Source organism: Antennarius striatus, chromosome 20 (genome assembly GCF_040054535.1).
Source record: "Antennarius striatus isolate MH-2024 chromosome 20, ASM4005453v1, whole genome shotgun sequence".
In the NCBI taxonomy this organism is placed as follows: Eukaryota; Metazoa; Chordata; class Actinopteri; order Lophiiformes; family Antennariidae; genus Antennarius; species Antennarius striatus.
The window spans coordinates 179,029-192,500 of record NC_090795.1 but is presented as its reverse complement, the minus strand read 5'-3'; the positions used below and the strand labels follow the sequence as shown (position 1 = coordinate 192,500).

At 50.6% G+C, this 13,472-nt stretch overlaps 1 pseudogene; it reads right to left on the bottom strand.

The window, feature by feature from the left end:
• The window catches only part of LOC137587637 (phospholipase D1-like), a 28,330-nt pseudogene extending 17,517 nt beyond the window's left edge, over positions 1–10,813 (bottom strand).
• Positions 10,814–13,472: the final 2,659 nt, after the last annotated feature.

The following is a 13,472-nucleotide window of genomic DNA, read 5'->3' as shown; positions in this document are numbered from 1 at the left end:
CTCACGGTGGAGGTCCAGGAAGTGTTTCTCCTTCCTCTTCACCAGCCAGGAGAACTCGTCGTGGGTCAGCTCCATCCGGAACAGGGCCGGCATCGCCTGGGGGGGCAGGGGGTTAGAGAGCACAGCCACGGGGGGGGGGGGAGGTTACACAGCACAGCCACTGTGACTCCTATCTGTGTGTGTGACCCTGTGTGTGTGTGACCCTGTGTGTGTGTGACCCTGTGTGTGTGACCCTGTGTGTGACCCTGTGTGTGTGTGACCCTGTGTGTGTGTGACCCTGTGTTTGTGTGACCCTGTGTGTGACCCTGTGTGTGTGTGACCCTGTGTGTGTGTGACCCTGTGGGCTTGTGTGACCCCAGTGGGCGTGGCCCACCTTGCTGACGCTCCTCTGGGCCGACAGGTTGAAGCGGTCCTGGGCTGAGGTGAAGCGCTCCACCTCCAGGATCCTCACGCTGATGGGGGAGGACAGGAAGACTCTGGCCCCCGCCTCCTTGAAGCCCACGGTGTTGTAGACCGCCGTGAAGGGCCAGCGCTCGCCTGAGGACACACACGCGTCAGACACACACGCGTCAGACACACGCCCCCCCCCCGTGACCGTACCCACCCGGCGCAGTGGCGTCCCGCGTGTCGTACTCCCCGTCGTCCAGGTCCAGCTCGCGGGTGTCCAGCTGGTCCAGGATGCCGGTCATGTCACTGGCCACCAGCTGCAGCGTGCTGGAGGTGGGCTCGCTACGTAGCATCGCTAGTGCCGCGTACGGACCCCCGGGGCCCCCTGGAGGACACGTCACGGGTCAGCCCACAGATAATAGAAAAACATTTCATGGCTTCATTAACAACATCCTGTCTTTGTAAGCAAAAAGAAAAAAGAGTCAAACGATCCATCAGTTGGGTCTAAACGTCAAACCTGCTGGTCGTTACAAAACACTTTTATAAATAAAGTTTTTTCCACTCACTAGTTCTCTTTTCCTTTGATAGTACTTTCTCCTGTGGCGCCGACAGAACCTCCACTATGTCTACGCTGCATTTAGTCCTGCTGCTGACATTTAACCCCCACGTACCCCCCCAACGTGGAAACAATCACATCCATTACGGTACACATGTTGGGATTTTTGGTTTTCACTTCTGTAGTGTCCAAAGTAATACCTGTAGTAATACCTGTAGTAATACCTGTAGTAATACCCGTAGTGATACCCGTAGTGATACCCGTAGTAATACCCGTAGTAATACCTGTAGTAATACCTGTAGTAATACCTGTAGTAATACCTGTAGTAATACCCGTAGTAATACCCGTAGTGATACCCGTAGTGATACCCGTAGTGATACCCGTAGTAATACCCGTAGTAATACCTGTAGTAATACCCGTAGTAATACCCGTAGTAATACCCGTAGTAATACCCGTAGTAATACCTGTAGTAATACCCGTAGTAATACCCGTAGTAATACCCGTAGTAATACCTGTAGTAATACCCGTAGTAATACCGTAGTAATACCCGTAGTAATACCCGTAGTAATACCCGTAGTAATACCCGTAGTAATACCCGTAGTAATACCGTAGTAATACCTGTAGTAATACCCGTAGTAATACCCGTAGTAATACCCGTAGTAATACCCGTAGTAATACCGTAGTAATACCCGTAGTAATACCCGTAGTGATACCCGTAGTGATACCCGTAGTGATACCCGTAGTAATACCCGTAGTAATACCCGTAGTAATACCCGTAGTAATACCCGTAGTAATACCCGTAGTAATACCTGTAGTAATACCTGTAGTAATACCCGTAGTAATACCCGTAGTAATACCCGTAGTAATACCTGTAGTAATACCCGTAGTAATACCGTAGTAATACCCGTAGTAATACCCGTAGTAATACCTGTAGTAATACCTGTAGTAATACCTGTAGTAATACCTGTAGTAATACCCGTAGTAATACCCGTAGTAATACCCGTAGTAATACCTGTAGTAATACCCGTAGTAATACCGTAGTAATACCCGTAGTAATACCCGTAGTAATACCTGTAGTAATACCTGTAGTAATACCTGTAGTAATACCTGTACTACTGTCTGTTTCTGTTCATTAACGTTTGGTTGTTTTTTATTTATTGTCTTTCTGGACTCATGGTGATAAAGTGAGACTCTCTCACTATGGCGTCGTGTTGCCGATTGGTCGGCAACACACACACACACACACACACACACACACACACACACACACACACACACACACACACACACACACACAACATTCAGTTGCAATAATATCTAAAAATAATCATGTATATTGATCAGTGTTGATCAGCATTGATCAGTGGAGGTGAACACACAGGTGAACACACCTGTTTTTCAGGCAGGTAAACAGGTGGATTGTGGGAAAGCTTTGCAGGTAGCATCAGTCAGAGAACGTTCCTCCAGATAAGCCAATCACCTGGCCACCTGAGGAATGAACCAATCAGGCGTCTTTATCCGTGCCCCTCCTTTTCGAGACGTCCAGCAGACTAAAGATGGACGAAGATAAGCTCCTATGAGGTTCTGGTTCTGTTCACACTGAAGGAGTCGATCACACCCTGTGATCGGCTCCACCTGATGTTATTGATCACATGATCATGTTAGTGTCAATAAAGGCCTTCTGGACAAACCAGCGCCTTCCTGATCCTGATGGGATAGAACCAGGACCCGATGGTGTTCGGACCGGTTCTCCAGGTCCACCACACCACTCAGCACATCACTATTGATCCCTCAGTAGATCACTGTTGATCCCTCAGTAGATCACTGTTGATCCCTCAGTAGATCACTGTTGATCCCTCAGTAGATCACTGTTGATCCCTCAGTAGATCACTATTGATCCCTCAGTAGATCACTCTATCACTACACACCACCTTCTCCCAGCAGAGGAGCCCCTTCAGCAACAGACTGCTGTCACACAGCGCCTCCACAGAGAGGCTGAGGTCCTCCTTCGTGCCATCAGGGGGTACAATGACTCTCTCAGGAGGAGCGGGGGGGAGGTGGGAGGTCAGCACGGGGTTGAATATGGATTTAATTTCATTTTATACTGTTTATATTTTAGTTATAGTTTAGTATATGAGTCCTGTTAGTGCTGCATGTGTCTGTTAGTGTAGTGTCTGTCCTGTGGTGTCAGTGTTTATTTTAATGTCTGAGCAGTGGATATATACAATTTCCTCTGGGATTAATAAAGTATCTATCTATCTATCTATCTATCTATCTATCTACTGATCCCTCAGCACATCACTGTTGATCCCTCAGTAGATCACTACCGATTCCTCCATCAATCAATATCTTTATCGACACCAACATCACCGACTAACAGCAAAATAGATCAATATAAACATAAAACTTCTGACCTGAGTCCATGGAGGCCGAAGGAAGTCCATCACCATTATCATCATCACCATCATGTTCCCCATCTGTCCCACCAGAACCTTCCTCCTCCTCCTCCTCCTCCTCTCTGACTACAGCAGCAAACTGCGCTGGGCGTGACCACAGGGCAGAGAGGACCTCTGATTGGTCCAAGGAGCATCCCGTACAGCCATTGAGAGAGGGGGGAGGGGCTTCTGTCTGAGGGACCTGCCAGTTTAACTCTCAGAGGTCTGATTTCTGCCGCTCTTCCTCCCCAAGACCCGCCTCCTGCGCCCGGTCCCTCCCCCCGTCACATCGCCTTCAACGCACCTCAGAAACGACACGTTCCAGAAGGGTTTGATCACCTGACCAGCAGCTAGCGCTCAGGTTGTTCTGGTTCTAGCCCCATACTGGGAAATAAACTGAAGTCTTAAAATAACCTGTTTAGTTAAAACCAGATTAATGTAAACCAAATCATTTAAACCAGATTCATTTAAACCAGATTCATTCAAACCAGATTAATTTAAACCAGATTCATTTAAACCAGATTAATGTAACCAGACTAACTTCCAGATGTTTCAGGTCCCTAACTGGATTCTCTACTTTAACTTTGTAGTTGTTCTTTTGTCGATAGAGAACTGACTGATGATGTCACATCCTGTCTGTGGGGTCACCTGTCTGGACACAGTGGGTGGTGCTGCCCTCTAGTGCCCACCTCTCGTTACTGCCCCCCGATCCAGACATCCACACCTGAAACATTCATAATTAAAGCTAAAGTCTAAAATGAATCCATTAAAAATGCAGAGGTGATATTTTGTTCCAGCATCAGAGGCTCAACGTCCACCTCTGTCTTCTGGACCCACGCGAGATCGGTCCAACACCCACCAGGTCCAGATTTACATGCAGATCCAGATCCAGGTCCAGGTCCAGATCCAGATCTAGATCCAGATCTAGATGCAGGTCCAGATCCAGGTCCAGGTCCAGATCCAGGTTCAGGTCCAGGTCCAGGTCCAGGTCCTGATCCAGATCCAGATCTAGATCCAGGTCCAGATCCCAGTCCCGAGGACACCAGTCCAGTAGAGGACTGGTGTCCTTTACTGGGACCTCCTCTCTACTGGGGGTTCACCAGATACAGGACCCCTCCTGCATGTCCAGAGTCTACAAGCCCCTGAGAATGCGGACCCCCTGGGGAGGACTCCATCCTGACCTGGAGCTAGCAGGTCAGGACCCTCAACCCCCACCTAATGCCCTGAACCCTAATCTTCCTACCCCCCTAACCCTCCTAACTCTAACCCTAACCTTAACCCATCTAGCTCCCTAACCCTAACCCCTAATCAATCAATCAATCAATCAATCAATCAAGTTTTAACTATATAGCGCTTAATCACATCAACAGACATTTCAAAGTGCTTTAACAGACAGAAACCCAACTGAACCCTCCAGAGCATCAGAGACAGTGGAGGGAAAAACTCCCTCGTTGAGGAAGAAACCCTGTACAGGACCCAGACTCTTTTTGGGGGCCATCCGCCTCGACCGGTTGGGTGGAGAAGAAAAAATGAAGATCAGGACAGGGTCAGAGAGAGAGAGAGAGAGTCAGATGGTCCAGATAGAGTCAGTGTCTCTATGGTTACAGTCAGACCATGTGATCCAGGAGCTGAACTGGGGACCAGAAGGTCAGGCTGTGTTCAGCGACTCCTGGGTTGTTGTCTCCACACAGGTTCACCATCAGGGAGTTGGTGAATTCAAGGAACAGTTACAGCTGATTGGATGACTGTGTGGAGGAAGGAGGAGGAAAGGAAGCAGGACCCCAGCACCCCTAACCCCCCCCGAGCCTCCAACCAGAACCAGAACAGACCCTGAAGGCAGCACCAGTCGTTCTACGCAGAACAAACTTGAACGACCATTTCTCTCGTGTTGCCGTGACGATGGGCGCCGCAGTGAAAGCTGGTTTTACTGACGATAAATATTTAAACAGAAATCCACACGAGTGGCTTCAGGGGGTCAGGGGTCACTGCCAACATGCAATCACTGATGCCTCTGTGGCAGGGGATGCCCCAGAGGCCCCCAGGGACCCTTCTAACGGGGTCCACAGCATGAGGCTCCCAGGGGCCTCTTCTCACGGGGTCCACAGCATGAGGCCCCCAGGGGCCCCTTCTCACGGGGTCCACAGAATGAACAGCAGCAGTTCTAACTGTCTGTCTTCCATCAGCAGACGACCAACCAGACGTCTGGATCACATCTACCAACCAGCAGGGACATCCCAGAGTAGAGGGGCGGAGCATCAGGGGGGTTGAATCTGAATCCTTCATGAAAATCAATAACTTCAACAGAAGAACGTTTATAGATGGTGGCTCCATTACCACCTGACTTCATCATCATCACCATCATCACCATCATCACCATCATCACCATCATCATCATCATCACCATCATCATCACCATCATCACCATCATCATCACCATCATCATCACTATCATCATCATCATCATCACCATCATCATCATCATCATCGCCACATCACCATCATCATCACCATCACCATCATCATCATCACCATCATCATCACCATCATCATCATCATCATCATCATCATCATCATCATCATCATCATCATCGCCACATCACCATCATCATCACCATCATCATCACCATCATCACCATCACCATCATCATCACCATCATCACTATCCTTCTCACCAGGAAATGATGATCAGGGTGATGATGTCATCAAGGAGTAAAACAGAGTCGTTTGTTTGTCCAACATTCCACCGTTCAGCTGGATGCCAGTAAAACACTTCCTCTTTCTGTGTGTGTGTGTGTGTGTGTGTGTGTGTGTGTGTGTGTGTGTGTGTGTGTGTGTGTGTAACATTCTGAATCACTACAATGGGATTGTTTAACCAGTTGAACCAGTAACACAACAGAGTGTGTGTAAGTCAATCAGCTGAGACATGTAAAGAATTCAGGCGACACGCCCGACGACGGGCGAGAACCAGCAACACGGACAAAACACCAGGAAGAACCAGTAAGAACCTGTAAAAGACCAGTAACACACACACACACACACACACACACACACACACGCACACACACACACACACACACACACACACACACACACTTTATCAGTCACTCCTGTCCAGCTGCTCGTTAACCAAATATCTGATCAGCCAATCAGGGGGCAGCAGCTCAGCACCTTTGTAGACGTGGCGAGGACGGCCTGCTGCAGGTCAAACCAGTCTGAATGTGGTTGTCGGTTCTAGACCGGCTGGTCCTGCTCATTTGCTGGGATTTTGAACCCACACCCGACAGCTTTGGGGACAGGGGGGTCAGAAACAGGACCATGGATCGACCCTGGTACCAGCGGTTCAGGTGCTGGGGGGTCACTGGTCTGGGGGACGTTTTGTTGCCATACTTTGAGCGTTGTTGCTCCACCACAGCCTCTGAGTGTTGGTGCTGACCACACCCATCCCTTCAGGACCAGTGAACATCTGATAACCCCCCATGAAGCTCCAGGCACCTCAGAGCTCTAGAGCACAAACCAATGCCTCCAGTCACCACACCTCAGTCCAACAGAGCACCTAGAGCACCAATAGAGCACTTAGAGCATGAATAGAGCACCTAGAGCACCAATAGAGCACCTAGAGCATGAATAGAGCACCTAGAGCACCAATAGAGAACCTGGAGCACCAATAGAGCACATAGAGCACCAAAAGAGAACCTGGAGCACCAATAGAGCACCTAGAGCACCAATAGAGAACCTGGAGCACCAATAGAGCACCTAGAGCACCAATAGAGAACCTGGAGCACCAATAGAGCACCTAGAGCACCAATAGAGAACCTGGAGCACCAATAGAGCACCTAGAGCACCAATAGAGCACCAATAGAGCACCAATAGAGCACCAACAGAGCACCTAGAGCACCTAGAGCACCAATAGAGCACCAATAGAGCACCTAGAGCACCAATAGAGCACTAATAGAGACTTTAGAGCGCCAATAGTATATCCTCCAGTCACACTGGACTGGTTGTCCCATAACAGAGTAACCCTAACCCCCTCAGAATAGCCCATGGGGCTTCCTGGGGGGCCACAGGTCTTCTCTGTCCAGAGGACCTGGAGTTCTGATGTTGTCATGGTAACAAGGTGTTTATCATGTTACCAAGACTGTCACATGTTCCCACAAACGGACGTCTGTGGTGATGCTGTCTGCAGACCGGGGGGGGTTTGACCTGCTGCAGGTGGGCAGCTGGGGGGGTGTACACGGCTACAGGCGTGTCTGATCTCCAGCTGTGTGCTGTTGGCGGCGGCGGGGGACACGCTACAGGCGTGTCTGTTTGTTCTTGGTGGAGCTCAGCTCATGAATGTAATCTCCTCCTGACGACCAGCTGGAGAATGACAATGTGTCACGGAAGCTCCGCCCCCTCACACCAGGAAGATCTGAGACAGAAGTACTACTGCCTTCAACTGTAGTACTCAAACTAACACGTACAGGAAGTTAAAGTACTACTAGCTTCATTCACACAACAAACCAGCTGTTAGGTTAGCATCAGCTGTTAGCGTGATGCTAAGGGGTTCAGAGGTGGTTGTGGGCTCCTTCAGAGTAAACGTCTTCCTCATTGGTCGGTGGACAGTCGTGTGTTTTAAGGCACCACCGTCACCAACTACCCAGAGGTACCGGTCCATCTGGAGGTACCGGTCCATCTGGTGGTACCGGTCCATCTGGACCAAGTCCAGGGAGATGGGTCTGGATCCAATCACAGCAGAAATCCCTGTCCTGCTGTGGACTGTGGCCCCTCTCCTGGCCGGGGACCACTGGTTGATCCACCACAGGACTCGTCAAACAGAGCCCCGCCCAGCAGGACTCACCTGTGCCCCAGTTTGCTGATGACTGACTGGAAGAACAGGTCGACCTGACGCTGGGGGCCACGCCCATCCACAGCAAGAGAGAACTTCTGTTTCCTCAGACTTCCTGTCTGAACTTCCTGTCCACGACACAGTAACAGGAAGTGTTGCAACAACCTGTTCCACACGACGTTATGCCAGCAGTCGGTCACCGGGGCAACAGATCCCCAACCTGAACAACACCTGAGGAGGACATGAGTTCAGCTCCCTCCAGCCCAGCAGCCTGATCCAGATCCAGATCCAGATCTAGACCCAGACCCAGACCCTGATCTAGATCCAGATCCAGATCCAGACTGAACCATCTAGAAACCAATTCCCTCCTTATCGACCCGTCAAGAGTCGGTTCCCTCCAGAGGACCCGTCTGTAGTCGGTTCCCTCTAGAGGACCCGTCTGTAGTCGGTTCCCTCTAGAGGACCCGTCTGTAGTCGGTTCCCTCTAGAGGACCCGTCTGTAGTCGGTTCCCTCTAGAGGACCCGTCTGTAGTCGGTTCCCTCTAGAGGACCCGTCTGTAGTCGGTTCCCTCTAGAGGACCCGTCTGTAGTCGGTTCCCTCTAGAGGACCCGTCTGTAGTCGGTTCCCTCTAGAGGACCCGTCTATAGTCGGTTCCCTCTAGAGGACCCGTCTGTAGTCGGTTCCCTCCAGAGGACCCGTCTGTAGTCGGTTCCCTCCAGAGGACCCGTCTGTAGTCGGTTCCCTCTAGAGGACCCGTCTGTAGTCGGTTCCCTCTAGAGGACCCGTCTGTAGTCGGTTCCCTCTAGAGGACCCGTCTGTAGTCGGTTCCCTCTAGAGGACCCGTCTGTAGTCGGTTCCCTCCAGAAGACCCGTCTGTAGTCGGTTCCCTCTAGAGGACCCGTCTGTAGTCGGTTCCCTCCAGAGGACCCGTCTGTAGTCGGTTCCCTCTAGAGGACCCGTCTGTAGTCGGTTCCCTCTAGAGGACCCGTCTGTAGTCGGTTCCCTCTAGAGGACCTGTCTAGAGTCAGTGTGCATGTGTGTGAGTGTGTGTGTGTGTGCATGTGTGTGTGTGTGTGTGTGTGTGTGTGTGTGTGTGTGTGTGTGTGTGTGTGTGTGTGTGTGTGTGTGTAAGGTCAATGAAACATATTATCAATACTTGTTTGTAGTCTTAGACTTTTGTTCCCTCTGACCAGCAGGAATAACCAGCGATGATGTAAATGTGTTTTCACCTCACTTGATGTTTTATGTCTTTTTAAATTGAAATGAAAAATCATGTTATTGAATTAAATAAACTAAACTAAACTAAACTAAACTCTGACATACCAATGGTGTTGGTGGTGGTCAGAGTTAAATGTCTTCTAGTCTCAGTAAACTACCAGTAAACACTGAGTAATATTTAGTCTGACTGTATCTTCAGAGTGAATGAAGTTTTCAATGGTTGAATCTCACATTCATTCCTGCATCAAGTAGGACAGAAATAAAGAGAGTTCAGCTTCAGCTGCTGGCTTTAGGGGGTTTTTGGAGGGAAACTGAACACAAGATGTTGTCCTCAGAATGCAGGAAAACAACCCCGTTTTCTAAAACATTTTCCAGGGGAGGCCCCCGGACCCCCCCGGGGGGGTGTCCCCCCCACGCCCCTGCAACAAGCGTTGGTCGTCCGCCCGTGCACCACTGTCTTGGACACAGAGTGTGTCTTTTTGTGGCTTGTTCAATTCTTTTACACTGAGCCACAGTCACACTAGCTCCTAGTGCAAGCCCAGATTCGGTTCCCTCTAGAGGACCCATCTAGAATCGGTTCCCTCATGATGGACCCATCTAGAGTCGTTCCCTCTAGAAGACCCATCTAGAATCGGTTCCCTCATGATGGACCCGTCTAGAGTCGCTTCCCTCTGGAAGACCCGTCTAGAGTCGGTTCCCTCTGGAAGACCCGTCTAGAGTCGGTTCCCTCATGATGGACCCGTCTAGAGTCGGTTCCCTCATGATGGACCCGTCTAGAGTCGGTTCCTCTGGAGGTTTTTCTGGACAGCTGCCCTCAGAGTCTCAGCTCCACCAGGAAAACCGATGACCAGATGTTCTCCACCGGGGGAACGTGAACCAGGTCAGAATCCATCAGCTAATCAGAACACGTTCCACATCTGGATGTTTTCCTTACAATGACGTCATCAAACTGTGTTCTGCACTAATCAGCTGTTCCTATCAGATATTGATCCGATCGATCTGACGTGGTCTCCTAGTGGTTGGTTGTGAACCGTTCCGACCCCCACCGGCTGATGTGAGACCAGCGTCATCAACGCATCTCACGAGCCGCGAGCCCTCTCCATTCCGCGCCGCGCGTTACGCGCGAACTTTACGCGCAAAGCCAAATCAACCTGACGTGCGGTGCTGCGACGCGAGCAAACTTTAGACAGACACACACACACACACACACACACACACACACACACACACACACACACACACACACACACACACACACACACACACACACACACACACACACACACACACACACACACACACACATCACCCCTCACCTCCTGATGCGTCCTGAAGCCGCGGCGGCTGATCGGTGACTGAGAGGAGAACTGATCACATCCACCTGATCAAATTCCAACAATAACAATGACAACACTTCCTGTGGAGCTTCTTTCACAATAAGAGCACCAGTGGCTGACAACTGTTTGAGCTAAATCATCACATAAACCTGAAGTGAATGCACAGGAACAGGTTCGATCTCCAGGCTTCACAGATCGATTCAATCAATTAACTTCAATCAAGCAAATGGAAGCAGTGCTCAAAACCACCAGATGTACCTGATGCTCGTTATTGATCTCTTCAGGGGGATGTGGATCAATCGATCTAAGTGGTGGAACTCAGGAACGTTTTGACACAGCGAGCTTATGCAGACAGGAAGCTCCGGTTCTACCTGGGAACTGGTTCACCTGAATCTGGATCGCCCTCCCCCCACAGTCTGAATGGGGTCCAGATCCGAACCACCTCCTTCTGAGCAGGTGTTCTCCAACACGTGTTCATGAAGACCTCTGCTCTCAGGAGCACTTCATGTGGTGACACCTTTATTTTGAAAGGGACAGCATCTGACTTCCTGCTGACGAGCAGAAACTTCCTCTGTTGAAGCGCGGCTGGAGCTCCAGAGGACAGCTGTTAGAGTGGGGTCCACCAGCAGCGACCTCCAGGTCTGTAGGGGGCGCTGGTGACGTCACCAAGCCTCTGACCTGCAGGAGGAATGAGCTGCTTCACACATTCAGCCCTTCAGTTCACACATTTGACTTCAGGACAGCCGTTCATCATCAATCCTGACCTGATCAATCAGTATTGATTATCAGATCGCTAACAGTTTGTGGCTAAAGTCGACCTTACCAGGAAGTGACTCATCATTCATCCCGCCTCCGACCTGAAACCTAAAGCAAAGCCGACAAACTGGATGTGGGTGAAAATAACCAGTTTAAACACACACACACACACACACACACACACACACACACACACACACACACACACACACACACACACACACACACACACACACACACACACACACACACACACACACACATACACACACACACACACACACTCCTCTGTGGAGCTGAACCACATCATTATCCTGTCAGCTGACACGCTGGGAGGAGAGCCGATAACCACCAGTGGGATCCTCTGCTCTAGAACGCCTTCAGGAGGCGGGGAAGCTGACCCTGAGGGGCGGGGCCAACTCTAGATGGCTCAGGCACCCGTTCACACCTGTGTGCCATTCATGTCTGGAGCCGCTTCAGATGGTGAACAGTGGGAACAGAACCCAATAGTGGGCCGGAGACCCCCAGAGGATGGAGTCACATACAGGTAGTCGCCGACTTACGACCTGTGCAACTTACGACCGACCGACTTTACGACCACAATGTCCGGGTAGGGCGGGCATTCCCTCCAGCCACAGTACTCACGCTCTGAGGCTCCCGCGCTCTCTCCAGTCCCCACGGCGCACACACGCTGTTCAGTCACACTGAGATCAGCAGCCCAGCCCACTACTGATGGGCTGGGCTGCTTAGGAGGCTGTGACGGAGAAATGTATGAATGGCGTATGGAAAAACTGTCAAGCGTTACGTGAACTCTTCTGCTGGATTTGAAAGTGACGAAGAACTTGATCAGATTCGGGAGAAAATAGTGAAACTGGCAAAAAACCTCTCCTTGGAGAACTCACGAATGATCGCGCTGTAAGAAGAACTGATCGCGCTGGAAGAAGAAAGAGTGGAAGAAGAAGAGAGAAGAGAAGCAGAGAAAGAAGAGGAGGAAACAGAAACAATGTTCACCACCAAAGGCTTGTCAGAAGGCTTTTCCCTGTTAAATAAACTCGGTGCACACTTTGAAGAAATGCACATAGAACATAGAAACATTTGCAAGGATTGAACGGATGGCAAACGACGCTTTCCGTCCATATCGTGAAACTTATGAGGAGAAAAAGAAACGAACAATTCAGACAAAGCTCACAATGATTATGAAAAGATGTTCTCCCGCTCCCACCAACCCACACGCTGCCCCAGCTGACGATCCGGACGACCCCCAGCCAAGAACCAGCACCAGCGATGCTGGATTGAATTTTTACGTAAGAGTCGATTTACGACCAAGTCGAGTTACGACCGAACTGTCGGTCCCAATCGTGGTCGTAAGTCGGCGACTACCTGTACTGACCCAACAGCCCCCGACTGACCCAACACCCTACTGACCCAACAGCCCCCGACTGACTCAACACCTACTGACCCAGCACCTACTGACCCAACACCTACTGACCCAACAGCCCCCTACTGACCCAACAGCCCCCTATTGACCCAACACCTACTGACCCAACACCTACTGACCCAACACCTACTGACCCAGCACCTACTGACCCAACAGCCCCCTACTGACTCATCACCTACTGACCCAACACCTACTGACCCAACAACCCCCGACTGACTCAACACCTACTGACCCAACATCCCCCCGACTGACTCAACACCTACTGACCCAGCACCTACTGACCCAACAGCCCCCTACTGACCCAACAGCCCCCTACTGACTCATCACCTACTGACCCAACACCTACTGACCCAACAGCCCCCTACTGACCCAACACCCCCCGATTGACTCAACACCTACAGACCCAACAGCCCCCTACAGACCCAACACCTACTGACCCAACACCTACTGACCCAACAGCCCCCTACTGACCCAACAGCCCCCTATTGACCCAACACCTACTGACCCAACACCTACTGA